Consider the following 20,434-nt stretch of genomic DNA (forward strand, 5'->3'; position numbering starts at 1 on the left):
TAGCCAAACTTGTTCATCAACAAACTGGCCTGCTGGATGCAGACTTCACCGTTTCAGGGCAGGAGTTCCCCCAAGTGCCTGGCATACTTCCTGAGGCATTGAAGGCAAGACCTGGCCCCTGCCTCGACCCTCATGCCGTGGGTCCCTCTCTTTCTCACACCTCTCTCCTCTCTCTTCAGACTGACCCTGGGAGCCAACTGCCTGCCGTCGGCCTCTCCTGTCCCTGCCTGCCCTGTCCCTTTCCAACAGGCAATAGATCATGTTGCCAGGGAGCCCCTCTTGAGAATGGCAGCATGAGAGTTAACAAGCTGCCAGCACATGTCCAAAACAGACAGCAGGTACTTAGTTCCTGGTGAGTGCTGGGTGTGCCACCCCGGAGTCCCAGCACTTTCTGACCGAAACAGAGCATTTAAGAAGGTCCTGGCCAGGCGTGATGGCTCACGCCTGTATCCTAGCACTTTGGGAGGCCGAGGTGGGCGGATCACCTGAGGTCAGGAGTTCGAGACCAGCCTGACCAACATGGAGAAACCCCGTATCTACTAAAAACACGCACGAAATTAGCCGGGCGTGGTGGTGCACGCCTGTAATCTCATAGTCCCAGCTACTTGGGAGGCTGAGGCAGGAGAGTCCCTTGAACCTGGGAGGCGGAGGTTGCAGTGAGCTGACTCCAGCCTGGGCAATAACAGCAAAACTCCTTCTCAAAAAAAAAAAAAAAAAAAGGAAGAAAAGAAAAGAAAAAAGAAAGTCCTCACTTGCCATATCTGACTTCCAAATTTCCCAGCGTTTCCTTCACTTTGTTGAGGTTCGTGGCTTGCAATGCTTAGGAGCACTGGCTCTGGAGCAAGACCGCCTAAATGTAAACCCAGCCCAACCATTTGGAAGCTGTGTGATTCTGAGGAAGCTGTTAAACCTCTCTGGGCCTTCTTTGGTGCCTGTAAAGCAGAAATAAGAATTCCTATGTCAGAGAATTGTTGTGATGATTAAATGAGTTACTACATTTAAGTGATTAGAACCTTGCTTAGCACAGAGGAAGCACTCAAAAGTTAACTACTATTAGTGATGTCTAAACTTTTTTCCCCAGGGAAGGATCAATTCATTTATCTGAGTCAAGTTCAACTTTGCACTCCAGTCCTTCAGGCAGGTAGAGGTAACTGAATCATGTGAAAACTGTTACCGGTTTGGAGGAGGGGCGAATATCAGGAAGGAGATTTAGCCCTTAGCGATTTAAGGGCTTAAAGAGTCTCAGTCCCTGTTGACCACACAACATCTGCAGAAAAGAAAAAAAGAAGGAAAGAGCGCTGAAGGACCCACCCGGGCAGGAGGATGAGCCACGCTCCCTCTAGCCTCCCCAGAGGTGCATTCGTTAGATTCCCGCCCCGGCCCCGGCCCCAGCATCAGCTCGGGTTCCTCTGCAGACGTTCAGCCCCTTCGGAAATGTAAAACCCGGGAAGCGAAAGCTGCGGCGACCTCCCAGAGCCTCTCAGGCACGCGGCATCTCTCCCCCTGGCAGCGCCTTGAAATACCAAAGGCCTAGCCAAAGATGGAACTGTTTTGTTGGGAGCTCGGGTTTCCCCCGCCGCGAGGTTGAGCCGGTGGCGCAGCTGCTCAAAGGTCACGCCCGAGACACGTCCGCACAAGCCCGGGTGGCGGGGCGGGCAGCGGGGAGAGAAGAGGGGAGTGGGGAGGGGGCGGGGGGCGGGGGGCAGGGGGGAGGGGCGCCACCTTCTCCAGGGCCCTGCGGAGTGGGCTCCCATCTTCATCTCGCAAGCATCCAACCCGGGGAGGTGGCTTTCCTCTCCCTACTAAGATTTTATTTTTGCAAAACAAAAGGGATTCCAAAAAAGAAAAAAGTTCCTAAATGAAAAGAAAATGCTTCTTTAAAAATGCTAATTGTGAGCTTTTTATTATTGTTCTGGAATTTCAACTGATGGCTGAAAGAGAAAATCTAAATTTGGCCACAGGAAACCTGGAGCCAGTTAACCTTGAGAAGTTAAGTCTTCATTTTCTATTCAGTAAAATATTTGGGTTTGAATGCTTAGAGCCCTCTGCTTATGATAAAAATAGAGGCACTGAGCAGTTTAACCACCTGTGTTTTCCTTGGATCGCATATTTTCCACAGTAAACAAGAAAACACAGATTGGAAATCCATTCATTCCTTCATAAGATGTGCTTCAGTTGGGGTTTATTTGTGTTTTCAATCAATGGAAACCAAAAACAACCTTTGCAGGGTTATGATATTTCATGCAAAGAAGCTCCAAGAAGCTCTTTTTATCCCCTCTGCAGTTATTTCTACATAAATCCCAAGATTTTTTTTAACTCAGTTAATAATTATAATTCCGTTTAGTTTTCTGAGCACATACTACACACTTTACCTGCTGTCATCTCATTTGTGATAACACTTGGAGAGTAGTTATTCCTAATTCTTATTTGCCAGATGAGAAGACAGGCTCAGAAAGAAGTAGCTAATAAGGGACACAGCATTTACATCTGAGAGCTACAAAGCTGTGCTGATTCCACCACCATAAACCATTTCCAGTGTTTAAATATTACTAAATAAATAGACGGTTAGATTCATAGACAGGAGTTTGTTCTTTTAATTCCCAAGGTTGCTCTTTAGGTGACAGGCATACAGTGGAAGACAGTTTCTGGCCACGGTAATACTATATAGCATTACTAAGCCTCTGAGCCTCAGTTTCCCTTCTCCCAAATGAGACATATATTTAAGGTATATATCCAGCTCTGACATCCAGAGACTTATTTGAAATGAAAAGCTTGGGCTCAGGCCGGGCATGTTGGCTCACGCCTGTAATCCCAGCACTTTGGGAAGCCAAGGCGGGTGGATCACCTGAGGTCAGGAGTTTGAGAGCAGCCTGGCCAACATGGTGAAACCCCGTTTCTACTAAAAATACAAAAATTAGCTGGGCATAGCGGTGGGTGCCTGTAATCCCAGCTACTCGGGAGGCTGAGGTGGGAGAATCGCTTAAACCAGGGAGGCAGGGATTGCAGTGTGCCAAGATCACACCATTGCACTTCAGCCTGGGTGACAAGAACGAACCTCCATCTAAGGAAAAAAAAAAAAAAAAGCTTAGGCTCTTTGGTCCGTCACTGGCATGGTACAGTATTAATCACCCCTTTCCTGACTCCCTGCTTCTATTCATCTAACTCTGTGGTTCTCAACATTAAAATCTCCTGGAGGAGCTTTTAAAAATACAGATGCTCAGGCCTCACAGCCGGAGATTCTGCTTTAATTGGCTTGAAGTATGGCCCAGGCCTCAGTATTTTTCAAAAGCTCCCCAGGTGAATGTGTAGCCAGGGTTGAATATTGATCTAACCTAGTGAACGACTCCAATTTCATCCACCCCAGTTGTGCTTTTATAAATGTAGTTACCATAGCTGGAATTCCTTTTTATAAAATCCAATAAGACTAGTGCTACTAGAGTCAATCTCAAAACAGATGTGAGCTTTCACTCCATTTAATTGTGTATTTTGCTTAAATAAGTTAAGGTGTCTCACCAAAGCTTCAAAATGCTGTTAAGAAAGTGTGTGTGTGTGTGTGTGTGTGTGTGTGTGTGTGTTGTTGCTGATCCTTTCCTAAGGGACAGAGACAGAATAGTACTATAAGAACCAGAAGGTTCTAGGTCAATCTGATCCAATAATTGATTGGCCAGGTGAAAGAAATCACATAAAATATTTCTTTAACCCAGGGATAATACCCATTCTTTGGAACTGGCTTGTGTTAGACCTAGCCTAAGAGACTGTTCTGAGCTGGAGGTGGCAGAAGTATGAAAGTCAGGATAAGAGGTCAGGCCGGAGCCATTTAAATCCCCATTGGCTCTAGGCTATTTTATGTACGATTAGTCTCTCATGTTGGCATCTATGAGAGATGTCAAACTTTCCAAAGCACTCCATCTAAATGTGATCCAATGACATAAGTGCCCAGGGAAAGCCCAAACACTCTTATCAATCAAAAAAGATTTAGTTTTCCTATATAGAAGGATCTACTGATTTCTCGACATACAGAAGAAATCTAGAGTTTGTTTTGTAAGTAAATGTCTATAATATTTTAAATGTTCATTAAACTTAAGCTTCTGCTTTGCTAGTCTGCATGACCCTACGAGACCCATCTCCCCACTACCACATCGTGCACACACACAAACCTCACATACACACTTCACTGAAGTTTTGGGTTTTACATATGCATATACAGGTACTCATACACACCCCACACACACACAGTGTCATGTGGTGCATAACAACGTTTCAGTCAATGATGAACTTCATATATGATGGCAGTCCCATAAGATTATAACACCATATTTTTAGTGTATCTTTTCTATGTTTACATATGTTAAGATACACAAATACTTACCATTGAGTTATAAGTGTCTACAGCATTCAGTGGATGACATGCTGTACAAGTTTGTGGCCTGGGAGCAATAGGCTGTACAATATAGCCTAGGTGTGTAGCAGGCCATACCATCCAGGTGTGTGTAAGTGCCCTCTATGGTGTGTTCACACAATGATGAAATCACCTAACAATGCATTTCCCAGAATGTATCCCCATCCTTAAGTGGCAAATGACCATGTATATAAATGGAAGCAAGCATGTAGTTTCACTCAACCTCTGGTGACATGTTTAAGGTAGATGAAACACTACCTTTGGTGTTAGTGGACACTGTGGTCAGAACGGTGATTTCTCCAAACATCTTTGGTATGGACTGATATTCAAACAGGTCAAGCAATGCTGGAGACCTTTGGCCTTTACCTGTTACTTATAAATAATCTCAACCATACAAAACAGACAAAAGATTTTACTTAATGACTTAATGTAAAAATGCATGAAATTGCTTGCATGTTAAACTGCTGCGCTTCCCCTTGGCCATACAAAGATTAACATTTCTGTTTGGGGAATGGTTTTGATCTTGCCTTCCAGCCACGGTATTTACATTCCAGTAAAGTTCATCTGGATTAGTTAATATTCACATGAATGAATATGCAGCCCCAGATCATGTTCTTAAATGAAATTAAATCCAAAGAAGGTGGGGGTACTTATTCTAATAAAAAACTAAAGATGAAAATCACAAAAAGATGCAGAAATACTTGCTAATGTAAATGTCCATGATAAACTCTGGGCCAAGAAAAAAAAAATCATCTAAGGACTAAACCAAGGCAGGAACATACTGATGAAAGTGTGCCTAAAGGAAGAAACAGGGAAACCATCTTGTCAACCCAAATACATTGCCCTGCATAGATCAAAGATGGGTCTGTGCTTTAAAAAATTAAATTTAAAAAAATCAGCCTAGATATGAGGAAGGACTTTGAAGTATCAGGGAAGTTGTCATTTCTTGTGTGAAATACAGGTATCAGATCAGAAATGCCGACTTGAACAAAGGAGCTAATGGTATAGTTTCCAGAGCAGGAAGTGTTTTCTGTCCCTACACCCACCCCCCGCCTTTCTCTTTTCTATAATGATATGGACTCTGAGTTTGAGGAGAGAGGTAACCTAATGAAAATGTTTTTTCTAATTTCTAAGAAATTAGAAAATTACTGTCTAATGCAATAAACATTTATCGAGCACTTTCTACATACCAGGCAGTCACTGGGCTAAGCATAAAGGTTCCAAGATGAGTGAGATCCAGTCACCTTCCTCAGGAAGCCTCAGCAGGTGATATAGTTTATATTGAAGATTCATCTGAGGTATTAGTGCAACCAGTTTCACAGCTGATAAATTCAGTTGCTCACAACTTGAGGCTGGGGGGTGGGAGGGAATGAGCAAGAGGTTTGGCAGTAACTTGAGCATGCCACCAGCTTTGAACTCTAACCAATTTTTATGGTTAATGTTGGAAATTAACCTGATATGATCATCATTTCAAATCCAACAAAAGATTCCTCAGAGCCAGCCCTGGGCAAGGATTCATGGGAGGTGCTATGGAGGGTGTAGAGATGAATAAATGAGGGTCCCTTGCTCCTCTAGAGGTTTCCAACCAAGTTTCCAGATAAGAAGGAAAACCCCATAAGGGGATGTCAAGGACATCCTATTGCGTATGGTAGGGAAAGATGTAATTGGTTCTCTCCAACAGAAACTACAGTGTGGAAGAATAATGGTTTTGAAACATGTGGAAGAATAATGCCTTAAAAGCACAGTAGGTCAAAATGCCAGAATGACAAATTAGCTTTGCTAACCACTTGGTGAATGGCCTTTTTTTTCAGCACCTTGGGCTGATTAAGAAGTAGATATTAACTGATGAGTTTCTCTTTTCCAACACAGACATTTAACCCTTTGCAGAGAGGTTTTAGAAGCTATCAATTTGTAACTTAGGCTTTTCAGGAAAAGCGAAGTACTGGTGGTACATTTGAATTCCAAAGAGAGATGCTGGTAAAATCCCAAACCACCTCCTCTAGGCAAGAATTGGAGCAAAAAGCATCATTTGAAGGAAATGTTACTTAATTGCTTGTTTTTTATTATTCTAACTGTCCACGTCCACTCCTTCAGCTATTTCCTCAAGTCTTCCCCTACCACCCAGGCCTGGATGGCTGTTCCTGCACCTACATTCTTACAGGTCCCTGAGGTGTATCCCTGGACCTCACATCCCAGTCAGTACTGTTTCAGGCTCATCTTTGACTGGGTCATGGTTGTAGGTGTGGCCTTCCCAAATAATCTGGGACAGCCTGACACAAAAGGTCACATCTGTCCCTCTGACCCTCCACTGCTCCTTGCATATTGTGGTTTGTCCAATGGGGCTGAGCATGGGCTGACAGTGGAAGCCTTGGACTTGGCCCAGAAGACCTGAAGACCATGCCCCGTGTGGCCCCCGACTGACTAGTGATTGACCTTGGAAAATTAGCTTTTTTCTGTCTGAGCTTTAGTGTCCCTATCCATAGAGTGAAGAGGATAGATTCTTTAAGGCCCATCCCTAGTATTCCATGATTGTGCAATTTCTAACAAATGCCAGATTGTACCTCCCTTTCTCTCTACACACACACAAACACACACACACTGGAACACGCACACGTACCCACCTTGCACCTCACTTCTCCTTTCTTCTCCCTGTATTTGTGAAGTAGCAGGCAACTGTACCATTTCAAATGAAGCAAACACACAACCTCACATTATTGCTGTTAGGCCTCTACTGATAAATGCTCCTAAGACTGGCAGTTATTCTAACAATATCAACATAACATTGAACCCAACTCCCGCTGAATACAAAATTGAGCACCACGTGTCCAATTCTTTACCGTTTATAGGACAGTTTTACACCCTATCCTCTATAATTCTACAGTAACCTGTTATTGGTGGACTCATTTTACAGAAGCGGGTTCGGCGCAGTCACATAGCTCTTCAGTAAGTTGTCCTCACTGCACAGAAACCAGCCGCCCCCTCCTTGAGGTGCCTCAGGCCAGCTGCAGCTCCTTCTGCTCTAAGCCAGATTCAGGAGGGAGTAGTTAGAGTTCACAATGAGAAAAGAACAAGGAGAAGAGGTGGAGAAAGAGGAAGGGAGAGGAGAAGTGGGTAGCTACGGGCCTGACACTGATGAAAAGTCCCCAGCCTTAACCTGACCTCAGCTCACAATGCCCTACACCTCCTGGGATTTAGAACCCGTGAGTTACTCTTCTGACCCTCTGCCACTTCCTTACCCTCGCCTGTCTTCTCCCCTGCTATGGCTTCCCTAAAAAGAATGTCCCTTGCAATCTCTCTCCAGCTGTTTGATCTTTTTAAATGTCCCTCACTTGTCTGTGGCATGTGCTGAAACCAAAAAATAGACCTTGTGCATTCAAGATGGGAGAGTATTAAATGGCAAAAGCCTGCCTCGTGCCAGGGGTGTGGGCAGCCCCTAGATATCTATGATGACCAGATGTCCTGGACTTGCTGGGACGGGCCTAATTTAAAACCTTCTAGTCTCTTGCCCCATAAGTACCTTCACACTTGTCAGACCATGTGTTCCTATTTGGGGTTTGGAAAATATAGTTACCACATGGATACCCGATATCCAAGTGTCACACAGACCCAGTGTCAGCGTCAGGGGTGGGAAGTGTACAGATATTGAAGCCAGATGGAGCTGCAGTCAACCAGCTCTGCCACTTACCATCTGTATGGCTTCAGGCAGTTTTTATTCTTTCCAAGCCTCAGTTTCTTCATCTAGACAATGACTAGTTAACCAATAAGTCAGCCCCATAGAGTTTGCTTTATCAGCAAAACCAGTGCTCCTAGACACTTAATACCTTCCAGCCATTCTGTCTGTGCTGTCATATTGTTTTAGTACTTCAGATTTTGGTCAAATTTCATGCATTACTATTTAAAACATTAACATAAATGTATGGTTCAGGGAGCATCTTAAACAGCCATGATAATGGAACCAAAATACCCGAACGGATATAAAACATACTTATTTCTTCCTGTCCATTTATTCTAAATCCCCCATTCCTCAGGACTCCATTCATATCCAGTACCCACTGTTCCCTAATAGTTTCATGTGGACTGATCCTGTCCCAGCGGGGTCAGGGTTCTCATCTGGATGTTGCTGTAGGCTCCACGTGGCTTTTGCTTCTGTTCTCATGCCCTGCAATCCACTGGCCACAGCTCCAACAAGTGGATCTTCCTTGAGCGCCTTTCCCCACTTAGTACTCAAGGGCCAAGGTGGGCAATAGAAGGTGGGGTTGGGGGGTCCACTGTGGAGACAGAAAGTGCTCTATCTGATCCTTGTCCCCACTAACCTGCTGTGTGACTTTGGGCTGGTCACTTGATTTTCCCAACCTCAGTACCTTCATCTGAAAACTAGAGTTGAATTTCCTATATCTTGCACCCATGAGAAGCATTTTCAAAGCCTTACTATTACCATGTCATTGTAAAGGATTTACTTACAACTGATACCTCAGAAATTGAAAGGATCATCAGTGGCTACTATGAGCAACTATATGCCAATAAATTGGAAAATCTAGAAGAAAGACACATACAACCCACCAAGACTGAACCATGAAGAAATCCAAAACCTGAACAGACCAACAACAAACAATGAGATCGAAGCTGTATAAAAAGTCTCCCAGCAAAGAAAAGCCCAGGATCTGATGGATTCATAGCTGAATTCTACCAAACATTTAAAGAACTAATATCATTCCTGCTCCAACTATTCCAAAAAATAGAGGAGGGGGGAATACTTTCAAACTCAGTCTATGAGGCCAGTATAACCCTGATACCAAAAGCCAGACAAAAACACATCGAAAAAAGAAAACTGCAGACCAATATTTCTGATGAATAATGGTGTAAAAATCCTTAACAAAATACTAGAAAAGCAAATTCAACAACAAATTAAAAATATCATTCATGATGACCAAGTGGGATTTATCCCTGGGATGCAAGGATGGTTCAACATACACAAATCCATTAATGTGATACATCATGTATTACCAGAATGAAGGACAAAACCCACACAATCATTTCAATTGGTGCTGAAAAATCATTTGATAAAATTAGTTATCCCTTCATGATAAAAACCCTCAAAAAAAAAAAAACTGGGTATAGAAGGAACATACTTCAACATAATAAAAGCCCTACACAGCAGACCCACAGCTAGTATCACACTGAATGGGGAGAAACTGAGACCCTTGCCTCTAAGATTGGGAACATGACAAGGATGCCCACTTTCACTACTGTTATTCAACATAGTCCTGGAAGTGTTAGCTAAATCAATCAGACAGGAGGAAGAGATGTAGAGTTTCCAAGTTGGAAGGGATGGTGTCAAACCATCCTTGTTTGCAGATGATACGATCTTATATTTGGAAAAACTGAAGACTCCATCAAAAAACTTTTAGAACTGATCAACAAATTCAGTAAAGTTGCAGGATACAAAATCAACATACAAAAATCAGTAACATTTCTATATGCCAACAGGGAATAATCTGAAAAAAAAATCAAGAAACTAATCCCATTTACAATAGCTACAAATAAAATAAAATACCTAAGAATTAACTAAAGTAGTTAAAGATCTCTATAATGAAAACCATAAAACATTGATGCAAGAAATTGAAAAAGACACACAAAAAATGGAAAGATATTCTGTGTTCACTGATGGGAAGAATCTATATTGTTAAAATGTCCATACTATCCAAAGCAATCTACAGATTTAAGGCAATCCCTATCAGCATACCAATGACATTCTTCACAGAAATAGAAAGAACGATTCTAAAATTTATATGGAACCATAAAAGACCCAGAATAGCCAAAGCTATCCTAAGCAAAAAGAACTAAATTGGAGGAGTAACATTACCTGACTTTAAATTATACTACAGAGCTATATTAACCAAAACAGCACAGTACTGGCCTAAAAACAGACACACATAGACCAATGGAACAGAACAGAGAACCCAGAAACAACAGTGAACTCATTTTTGACAAAGGTGCTAAGAACATACATTAGGGAAAGGACATTTTCTTCAATAAATGGTGCTGGGAAAACTGGATATACATATCCAGTTACCATATACAAATATCAAATCAAAATGGAATAAAGACTTAAATCTAAGGCCTCAAACTATGAAACTACCAAAAGGAAACATTGGAGAAGCTCTCCAGGACACTGGACTGGGCAAAGATTTCTTGAATAATACCTCACAAGCAAGGCAACCATAGCAAAAATGGACAAATGGAATCACATCAAGTTAAAAAGCTTCTGCACAGCAAAGGAGCAAATCAAGACTGCAATGAGATATCATCTCACCCCAGTTAAATTGGCTTTTATCCAAAAGTCAGGCAATAACAAATACTGGAGAGGATGTGGAGAACAGGGAACCTTAGTACACTGTTTGTAGGAATGTAAATTAGTATAACCACTATGGAGAACAGTTTGGAGGTTCCTCAGAGAGCTAAAAATAGAGCTATTATATGATTCAGCAATCTCACTCTTAGGTATATACCCAAAAGAAAGGAAATGAGTCTATCAAAGAGACGTCTGCACGCCCATGTTTATTGCAGCACTAGTTACAACAGCCAAGCTTTGGAGGCAACCTAAGAGTCCATCATGGCTAAATGGATAAACAAAATATGGGACATATATGCAACCGAATACTATTCAGCCATGAAAAAGAATGAGATCCTGTCATTTCCAACAACATGAATGGAACTGGAGGACATTATGTTAAGTGAAATAAGCCAGGCACAGAAAGACAAATTTCACGTTCTCACTTATTTGTGGGAGCTAAAATTTAAAATAATTGAACTCATGGAGATAGAAAATAGAAGCATGGTTATTAGAGGCTGGGAAGGGTAATGAGGGGGTTGATAGGAGAGTGGGGATGGTTCATGGGTACAAAAAATAGGAAGAATGAATAATACCTAGTATACGCGAGCATAACAGGGTGACTATAGTAAAAAAATATATATATATATTTGAGACGGAGGTTTGCTCTTGTTGCCCAGGCTGATCTCAGCTCACTGCAGCCTCCGCCTCCCGGGTTCAAGAAATTCTCCTGCCTCAGCCTCCAGAGGGGCTGGGATTACAGGCATGCGCCAACACGTCCGGTTAATTTTGTATTTTTAGTAGAGACAGGGTTTCTCCATGTTGGTCAAGCTGGTCCCGAACTCCCGACCTCAGGTGATTCGTCCACCTTGGCCTCCTAAAGTGCTGGGATTACACGCCTGAGCCACCAAGCCCAGCCTCGTAAAAATAATTTAACCATACATTTAAAAATAAATAAAAGAGTATAATTGGATTGTTTGTAACACAAAGGCTAAATGCTTGATGTGATGGATATTCCATTTACCCTGATGTGATTATTATGCATTGCACGCCTATATCAAAATACCTTATGTACCCCATAAATATGTACCACCTACTATGTACCCCCCAAAATTAAAAATTACAATAAATTAAAAAAATTTTTTAAAGGATGTATTCCTCCACTCCCAAACCACCTTCAGCAACTACTTCCAGGCACATCAAGTAAAAACTCAGCATTCAAAACCCTTCGAACACACCCAGCATTCAGAGTCCTCCATAATCTGGCCATACCCCCAAGCTTCTCTTACCTATTTCCCACGAGCACATGCATTTTGTACCGGCCATACCCAGCCCCTTGCTGCTGGCTCACCCCTGCCTCTGAAGCTGTGCCATACTGTTCCCTTCACCAGGCACGCCCTCCACACTCCTATCTAAGCATTGCATTCCCTCCTTGAGTCTCTCTAGACTGAGTCACATCCTTTCCCCACTGCTATGGACTGAACTGTGTCCCCCAAAAGCCATAGGTTGAAGCCCTAGCTCCCCGTGTGACTGTATTTGGAGACATGGCCTTTATAGAAGTAATTAAGGTTAACTGAGATCATAAGGGTGGGGCCCTAATCTGATAGGATTGGTGTCTTCATAAGAACAGACTTGCTCTCTCTCTGTGGCCACATGACAACACAGTGAGCAGACAGCCTTCCGCAAGCCAGGAAGAGCACCCTCACTAACAACCTAATTCGCCATCATCTTGATCTTGGATTTCCCAGCCTCCAGAGCCAGGAGAAAATAAATGACTATTGTTTAAGCCACCAGTCTATGGTATTTTAGCAATCATTCATACACACACACAGCATCTGCTTTGTGCCAGCCACTATACAAGTCACTTTAGATGCATTATCAGTGGATCTCCATTTTACAGATGAGAAAACTGAAGCTTAGATTAAGTAACTTGCCCAAGGTCACACATCTGGTGAGATTCCTAGCCAGTGGTAAATTGCATAACATTCAGCCAACAAACAGAGCAGCTGCCATAAGCAGAGTCCTCAAATTATCATTTGTGTGGAAATCAAAAAGGAGGGCAACACAGTCTCTGCGCTCAGGAAACTCCGGGAGAGAGGAGAGGACAGCTAGGCCATGAGTTACAGGGGGCCACAAACGCCATAAACGGGTTTGTCAAAGGCCGCCGGAGACCCGGGAAGCAATGATTGGGCAAATCTGGGAAGACTTCCACAGAGGAGGTGGCAAGCTGGAACAAGGCACACAAATGACAGGTGCTGGTAGAGGGCTGGATACAATGGGGGCTTCACTAACCAGGCCTCTCAGGCGGGGCACCCCCAGAAAATCAGGCTGAGGTGACGGACTGGGACCTCTCGCAGCATGAGGCTGAGTTTAGGCAAAGCTGTCGGGGTCCCAGGACCCATGATTTGCCCCCACCCCCGTCTGCCCCATTCCCAACTTCTCTATAGGCAGGAACTCAACGAGAGGCACCATGCTGCGGAGAAAGGGCACCATGCCTTTGGGGCTGGGGCTCGGCAGAAGGTCCGCTGAGCGTGGATTCCAACAGGAGCTCTGCCGCCACCCAGCAGGGTGACCTTGAATACGTCTGCCCGCATGGCTAGGCTTCAAAGACCTTGCCTGGGTGATGTGTGAGCACATGTGATTCCCGCTCACACCAGGCTCTAGGCTGTCGTGCAGGCGGGAGCGCGTGGGGTGGTGCAGATGCCTTGCCTCGCCCCGGTGGGGGAGACTGTTTCTGATTTGGGGGAGCAGGCAGCGTGGGGCCTCCTGTTCAGAGCTCTCTCACCACTGGGCCTGACCTCAGAGCGCCTGGCTGGGGCCAGGAAGGCGTTCGCGTCAGACAGCCCCAGTGGGGAAGCCCCCCTCTCCCGCGGGCCAAACCGCAGCTTCTTGCAGCCACTCGCCCCGGCCCGTTTCGGGAGGAGGGCGGCGCTCCGAAGGCGGCCGCGCGCAACGGGGCCTCGGTCTGTGGACCAGCGTCCCCTGAGAAGCAGAAGGGGTGTGAAGGGCAGGAAAGGGGCCGTGCCGGGCTGTCCCTCCCGCCGCCTGCTCCGCGGGTGGCGCCCGGGGCCGGGTGGCAGCGGAGTGTGGGCGGGGAGACGCGGCGGGCGCGGGGGCGGCCAGGCAGGCGGCGCGCGCTCGGAAGTGCCCCCCGGCGGCCTCCGCGGCAGGCGGCTCCTGTTTCCCGGCTCCCGCCCGGGCGGGCGCGGGGCAGCTGCTGGGAGGTGAGCGGAGCAGCGTTTTCCCACAGTCTGGGGCGGTGACACATGGCGCTCACACATTCCACAGCCGGCGGCCGCGCCAGGCCTGGCCGCGAGTCAAGGCAGCGCCGGGAGCTGCCGACGAGCAGGTTCCGACTTTGGCACCCGCCGCGCCGCCTTCCCGCCTTCCCCACGCCCGGCGGGGGCGGAGGAGGACGCAGAGGGGCCCCGCGCCGGCGGCTTAACCCTTGGACGTCTAGACACAACTTTGATCAGCAGTTTATTGAATCTCAGTGTGTGTCTCACCCAGGTGCTGAATAAATGTCGAATGCATGAATGAATGAATGAACGAACGAACGAACAAATGAATGGACGCGCACACATGCTATAGGGGACCCTTCCTGGCACGCTCACACAATGCACCTATGCAACAACTAGCCAATACACTTTCCAAAGCTCCTGACTACCACTCCGTACATTCTTTGTTGTTGTTTTTTTGAGACAGAGTCTCTCTGTCGCCCAGGCTGGAGTGCAGTGGCGCGATCACTGCAACCTCTGCCTCCCGGGTTCAAGCGATTCTCGTGCCAGGCTCTCACCACCACGCCCGGCTAATTTTTGTATTTTTAGTAGAGACGGGGTTTCGCCATGTTGGCCAAGCTGGGCTAGAACTCGTGACCCTGTCAGGTGATTCACCTCCCTCAGCCTCCCAAAGTGCTGGGATTACAGGCGTGAGTCACCGCGCCCGGCCACTCTGTACATTCTTGAAAGGCCCCTGAAGTAAGGGGGGATGTTGGCACCCCCAGTTTACAGCGAGGAAAACGACTAGGAGAAGTAGCTTGCTAGGGGTGGCTTTGCACTTCTAGATTCTGATGGGAACCGCCAAAGAGAGGGGGAATGGGGAAGCGGGGACATTCCCCATCATCTCCCCTCCCACCATTGGACATGGTAGGCCCGGCAGGAGTCAAGGCAGTGCTTATGCCTGGACTCCAGCCCAGAGCCTGGTGTGAGTGAGCATCACCTGTGGTCAGAGATCAGCCATTCACCTCTGAGTCTGTGATGAGGGCGTTTGCCAATCTCTGGCAGGTCTCCTTCTCACAACTCTCTGTTTACTGATGGGCAGTGGAAACCTTGATCGAAGACCATTCCGGCAACCATTTGACAGAAACAAAAACAATGTGAAAACTGCTTTAAAAAAAAAAAAAATAGACCTTCCGATTCTGGGGTGGAGATCTGTTCCTATGAGATGGCACTATTCCTGTATTCTGCTTCCCTTGGGCCTCTGTGTGACTCCTCTGGACCTCCAGCTCCCTTACTGCATCTAACTGCCCAGAGCAGAGACTACACTGAAACAGGGACCCTTCACTCCAAATCCCACAAACTGAGGAACTGGCAAATCATCCCACAAAGAAGCTGCCCAGACCCCAGGGCACAGGAAGGGCTCTGGAAACATTGTGATGTTTCCAGAACTGCCTTACATACATTGCCTTTCATTCTCACAACACCTTAATGAGATGGGTGGTATTATTGCCCTGGCTTATAGCTAAAAGTACTGAGATTTAAAGAGGTGAAATCACTTGCCTAAGGTCACAGAGCTATAAATGTACTTGACCCCATGTTTGCCTACCCACCAACCAGTGCTTTGTCAACCAGGTCTCAAAGTTTAGATGTAATTCAGATTACATTCCACATACACACCCTCTCCTCTCACCTCCTCATAGCACATGCACACACGCAGACCTGCCCAACCTTTACCTTCTCCAAGTATTAAGAGAATCTCACTTGATCCTCAATGGCTCTGACTTTCGTAGAACCTGGTAGAACTTTTCAAACTCACTTTTGGTCTGTGAAGTAAACTACCTCCCCCCTCTGACTCCATAATCAATATGTTCTCCAATCATTACAACATAATCAAAAGACAAAGATGTCAGCCCTGGAGATTCATGAGCAGCTGGCCACATTCAAGGTAACTCAAGTCGATTAGCATTCACTGTGAACCTACTATTGCCAGGCACCTAACATGGGTGCTGATGGAGAGGAGAGAGAGGACTAGGAAAAGACAAGGACCCAGAGGGGGTAAAAAGGAGAAAACAATCCAGAAGACCCACATGCCCTGCTTGGGGCTCCCAATCACTCAGATTGGAAAGATTCATAAAGAGACAATTAGATCGTAGGCTGCTAAGAGATGTATAAACTAAGTGGCAGTATACAGGTGAGAATGCACCTAGAGGAAGGGTTGTCTAAACAGGTGACATTTATGTTGAATCTTTATCTTAGTTCATTTTGTGCTCTTATAACAGAATACCCCAGACTGGGCATCTATCTATTTATCTATTTTATTTATTTATTTATATATAACATCTTTCAGAAAAAATATTTACTTATTTTTAATGACAGATTCTAACTGTGTTGCCCAGGCTGGAGTGCAGTGGCCATTCACAAGCACAATCATAGCTCACCACAGCCTCAAACTCCTGAGCCTGGAACCACAGGCATGCAACACCATGCCCTGCTTTAGATAATTTTTTTTTTTTTGAAATGGAGTCTCACTCTGTTGCCCAGGCTGGAGTGGAGTACAATGGTGCGATCTTGGCTCACTGCAATATCCACCTCCTGGGTTCAAGCGATTCTCCTGCCGCAGCCTCCCAAGTAGCTGGGATTACAGGCACACAGCACCACACCCAGCTAATATTTGTATTTTTAGTAGAGAGGGGGTTTCACCATGTTGGCCAGGCTGGTCTGGAACTCCTGACCTCAGGTGATGCACCTGCCTCTGCCTCCCAAAGTGCTGGGATTACAGGAGTGAGCCACTACACCCGGCCTGCTTTGGATAATTTAATAAGTAGGAATTTATTGGCTTATAGTTCTAGAGGCTGGGAAGTCCAAGATCCAGGAGCTAACACCTGCTGAGGGCCCTCTCGCTGCATCATCCCATGGCAGAAGGGCAAAGAGAGGAGGAGAGAGAGAGAGAGGATAAAAGGGGGCTGAACTTCACCGTTTACAACAAACCTACTCCAGTGATAATAGCATTAATCCATTCACTCCACCTTCGTGGCCTAATTACCTCTCATTAGGCCCCACTTCCCAACACTGTTGACTTTGGGATTTAGTTTCCAACACGTGCTTTCTGGGGAACGCATTGAAACTATGGCACCCTTGGAAAATGACTAGTTCTCCAGATGAAGGTAATGGGGAAGGCCACCGCAGGTAGAGGAAACACAATACGATAACTTAGAAAGGACACAGAAAATATAAACCATAAATTAAAAATTGAGAATTTTATGTTATCAAAATGTAAAATGTCTGCTTGCAAAAAATACACCATCAAGAAAACAAACAGATAAACCACAAACCAGGAGAAAACATTCACAAAACATCTATCTGACAAAGGACATACATATAGAACATATAAAGAACTTCTGTCACTCAACAATAGAAGACAATCTAGTTTTTTTAAAGGCGAAAGACTGAAAAGACACTTTACAAAAGAAGATATACAAATAACCACAATAAGCACATGTGAGAGCATTCAACATCATCAGTCACCAGAGAATGCAAATTAAAACTATGAGATACCCCTACATACCTGCTAGAATGGCTAGAATGAAAAACTGACAACGCCAGGTGTTGGAGAGAACTGGAACTCTCATACCTCACTAAGAATGTTAAATGGTACAGCCACTTTAGAAACCTGAGAGTTTCTTTAAAAGGTGAATATATACTGACCCAGTGGGATAGTGGTAAATTTTTAACAATGACCTCTCCACAGGGAAGTTGAGGCTGCAGTGAGCTGTGATTGTGCCACTGTACTCCAGCCCAGGTGACAGAGGGAAACCCTGACTAAAAAATAAAATACAATAAAAAACTAATGGGCTCTCCAGAAGAAAATAAATGCTACAAAGCTTGATTTGTAGCATTTTCTGATTTCCCTGGTATAACTCTCCTACCATGGCCGATTTCAAGTTGCCCACATGACGACACTGAAAGCAGCATGGGGAAGAGATGACCACAAGTGGCTCTTGCTCACTTGTCCCGGTCCACTCCAGCACACCACTATATCTACTCCATGACCTAGCAACCTACTGAGTCATAGGCATTTACCTAAGAGAAATGAAAGCACATGTCCACAAAACATCTCCTGCAAGAATGCTTGTAGCAGCTTTACTCGTAGTTCCAAATTGGGAACAACCTAGGTGACCATCACAAGAGAACAGATATATTTTCACTATATTTGCACAATGGGATACTACTTAGTAACAGGAATGAATGATCTGCTGAGACATGCAGCAACTCAGATGAATCTCAAGAATACCAAGCTGTGTGAAGGAAGGCAAACATGAGAAGTGCATCCTGTTTGCCTTTATATGAAATCTGGAATAGCTGAAACTAACCAATAGTGATAGAAACCAGATCATGGTTGCTGGGTAGTGGTGAGCATTGACTGGGAAGGAAGGACTTTTGGGGTGATAGAAATGTTCTGGACCTAATATGCCTTGATCAAAATGGAATCCTTACAATCGGAGCATTTCACTGTACATAAATTATGCGTGTAAAAGAAAAAGGCATCACACCTAAAAAGCCTGGATTTCCCTTTACTTGGATACTCAAGACAGCTTAGAAGCAGAGGATCGCAGACCAGCTTGGGGGCTGCAAAACAACCGCCTCAGCACATGGGTTCAGGGAGTAAGCTGTGTTCCTCTTACTTTCTTTTAGCAAAATCAACAAAGCATTATTTGCTTTCTTGGCCACTGGTTACCAGGTCTCCAGCCACAGGACAGAGTATGGGCTGAGCCGGCAGAGGGCACTGAGGTCAGCCTGGCCTGGTCCTGCCCACAGCTCACTCATCATTCCTCCATCCCCTCCTCCATTGTTGAGGAAGCCATTTTTGAGAAACTTGCCAAGTTACTCCGTCCCCAGTTACCTTCGGTTTCTCCTGTTTTCCTCCACTCCTTCTCCCCTCACCCACAACCTTCCATCCCTCTTCTACCTAAATACCCTTGGAGAGCTATATGCTAATGATTTAATAGCCCAGGGCAGTCAGGAACCCCTGATTCTAAGAGTTCTGCTAGTCACTCCGGCACAAAAATTGGTTAGTAACTTGTCAAAGGTTACCCTGTGCGTTGACTTTCACTTACTCACTCTCTGAGCCTCACTTTTTTTAAATTTGCAAAATAAGGGAAATAATTCTCAGCAGTCTATTTTAGGGATAAAATGAGAACCTGTGAAAATATCAGCCAGTTTGAGGGATTTCAAGTTTATGGCTAGTTTCTCTTTTTATATTTTATTGTAATTAACGGTTACTATAAGCATTTTCAGGCCATTCTAAAGAGGGTTGCAGCTCTCGCAAGTCCTGCACAGAATGAGGAGCAAGGCCAGGATCCCAGCCTGGGTCTCTGCTCTTCGGTCAGCTCGGTGCTTTCCCAGGTGGAAAGCCAGCTGGCCCAGGGCACTGCAGCGGACTCCACCTACTCACGTTTCCATCTCTGCAATTCTAGAAAAATAGCACAGAGGGCCAGGTGCAGGAAGGTCGAAAGGCTGTTGTCTCACACAAAAACAGTAAAATTCCTTTCACACCCTTCTACCTCCCACCCTTTAATTAGTCTCTTATGAACATAAAGTCTCCTTGACTTTTCAAAGTTTTATAAAGAATTACTTGTGGAACTCTTGGAGACCAAGTGTGAGGCACTTATAAAACTTCACATAATACACAGAGTTTCCTTTAGCTTTTCCGTATTTTATTCACACACACTTTCCCGTAACAACATGTGCCAGTCATTCTCCAGCTGCTCCCCACCCCTCCCACCCCCGTAACTTCATTCTCCTTCACACTTTCTGCTGGAAAAATGGCTGCTTCCAAGGCCCTCCAAAATATTTCGAGCTACTCTCCTTAATTGCCTTGCTCCTCAGAGTTCATGTGCCTTCAGTCTTCTTATTTGAGGCAGGGTCTCACTCTGCTGCCCAGGCTGGGGTGCAGTGGTGCCATCATAGCTCACTGTAGCCCGGACCTCCTGGGCTCACGTGATCCCCCCACCTCAGAGCTCATGAGTAGCTGGGACTACAGGAGCATGCCACCACACCTGGCTAATTTTTTATTTTTATTTTTTTGTAGAGACAGGGTTGTGTTATTTTGCCCAGGCTGGTCTCGAACTCCTGGCTCAAAGGATCCTCCTGCCTCAGCCTCCCAAAGTGCCAGAATTACAGGCATGAGCCACCACACCCGATCTGACCTTCTTGTTTGATTGTCTGGTGTTCCCCAGGCAACAGTACTGGGGAACTGGAAACAGTACTTTCTCGTCTCTGTGCATTGCTCCTGCTGTCTCCCCCATATCCCCTTAACCTTCACACAGTATCCACACTTCAGAACTCAGCTCAAAGGCCAGCTCCTCCATGAAGCCTTCACCATATCTCCTGTGAGAAGTGTGCTCTCCCCTCCTCTGAGCCTATGCCACTTTTCTAAGCCTCTTTGTTGTAGCACCATCCCTGTCTCCCTCCCTTGTACATAAACAG

The 20,434-nt window shown here is 45.3% G+C and overlaps 1 long non-coding RNA gene across 1 annotated transcript in view; it reads right to left on the bottom strand.

Annotated features, from left to right (window-relative positions):
• Positions 1 to 13,677, bottom strand: part of LOC129033485 (uncharacterized) — a 60,863-nt gene extending 47,186 nt beyond the window's left edge. Inside the window, exon 1 of the long non-coding RNA XR_008501590.1 lies at positions 13,529 to 13,677. This is a non-coding gene — a long non-coding RNA (uncharacterized LOC129033485). The remainder of the gene's footprint in view (positions 1 to 13,528) is intronic.
• Between the last annotated feature and the right edge of the window lie 6,757 nt (positions 13,678 to 20,434).

Source organism: Pongo pygmaeus, chromosome 2 (assembly GCF_028885625.2).
Source record: "Pongo pygmaeus isolate AG05252 chromosome 2, NHGRI_mPonPyg2-v2.0_pri, whole genome shotgun sequence".
In the NCBI taxonomy this organism is placed as follows: Eukaryota; Metazoa; Chordata; class Mammalia; order Primates; family Hominidae; genus Pongo; species Pongo pygmaeus.